Below are 1,149 nucleotides of genomic sequence, written 5' to 3' on the forward strand. Positions count from 1 at the left end.
CTCATACCCGACTAGAGCCTAATGCTGCTGTAAGTCACTTGCCAGGATTGAACTGACGACCTTCTGCTTACGGAGCAGACGCTCTACCACTAAGCTAAAGTGGCGCACGGATTAAGTATATGAATCAATAATTTTCCTGTCCCGTTCGCAGAATGGGCCATCCTGCTCCTGGTTCTCGTACCAGCCCAGAAATTTATGGTGCTATAAGCCACTTGCCAGGATTGAACTGACGACCTTCTGCTTACAAAGTAGACGCTCTGCCACTAAGCTAAAGTGGCGCACAGAATAAGTACATAAATCGATAATCTTTCTGTATCCTTTGCGGAGTGAGCTGACATGCTCCTGCTTCTCGTATCAGACCAGAGATTTATGGTGCTATCAGCCACTTGCCAGGATTGAACTGACGACCTTCTGCTTACAAAGCAGACGCTCTGCCACTAAGCTAAAGTGGCACATAGAGTAAGTACATAAATTAATAATCTTCCTGTATCCTTTGCGGAGTGAGCAAACCTGCTCCTGCTTCTCATACCCGACTAGAGCATAATGCAGCTGTAAGCCACTTGCCAGGATTGAACTGACAACCTTCTGCTTACGAAGCAGACGCTCTACCACTAAGCTAAAGTGACACATAGAGTGAGTATATAAATTAATAATCTTCCTGTATCCTTTGCGGAGTGAGCAAACCTGCTCCTGCTTCTCGTACCAGACCAGATATTTATGGTGTTCAAAACCCTTCTGACACGGGAGTGTGGTTGAGGAATCACGTAACGGTAGAGAAGCACCAACACGAGACCGGGAGCTAGCGGGCTCCGCATTGTTGACACTGCGCTACCGCGACGTGATTGATGTGTGAAGGTACCAAGACCGTCACACATCTCCCGGGTCGGGAGGGTTGGGAGAGAGGAACTAGAAAGTTCCTTAGCTGTATCACGTTAACCTTCACTGCAGCATATTGCTACGCCACGGTGTTGTGCCTTGCACATGAGATCAGTTCCTCATGACGGATTGATTTGCACGCACGCGCACGTATCAAAGGAAACAGACATTTGTCTTCTGCGTGCGGGACGCACGCGTAATAATTGCGTGTAGAAGGGGGGACACTCCCTCCGTCCGGTCAGGTTTTACTCACGCTACACTGCGTTTGCTATC

At 48.5% G+C, this 1,149-nt stretch overlaps 4 non-coding genes across 4 annotated transcripts; all 4 read right to left on the reverse strand.

Annotated features, from left to right (window-relative positions):
- Window positions 1–32: 32 nt before the first annotated feature.
- Pmar_PMAR002251 lies at window positions 33–104 on the reverse strand. Its single transcript has one exon. It is a non-coding gene; the product is annotated as a tRNA-Thr (tRNA).
- A 102-nt stretch (window positions 105–206) lies between these two features.
- On the reverse strand, window positions 207–278 carry Pmar_PMAR002252. The gene has a single exon. It is a non-coding gene; the product is annotated as a tRNA-Thr (tRNA).
- A 102-nt stretch (window positions 279–380) lies between these two features.
- Pmar_PMAR002253 lies at window positions 381–452 on the reverse strand. The gene has a single exon. It is a non-coding gene; the product is annotated as a tRNA-Thr (tRNA).
- A 102-nt stretch (window positions 453–554) lies between these two features.
- Pmar_PMAR002254 lies at window positions 555–626 on the reverse strand. Its single transcript has one exon. It is a non-coding gene; the product is annotated as a tRNA-Thr (tRNA).
- Between the last annotated feature and the right edge of the window lie 523 nt (window positions 627–1,149).

This window comes from Perkinsus marinus (assembly GCF_000006405.1).
Source record: "Perkinsus marinus ATCC 50983 genomic scaffold scf_1104296957614, whole genome shotgun sequence".
Taxonomy (NCBI): domain Eukaryota; phylum Perkinsozoa; order Perkinsida; family Perkinsidae; genus Perkinsus; species Perkinsus marinus.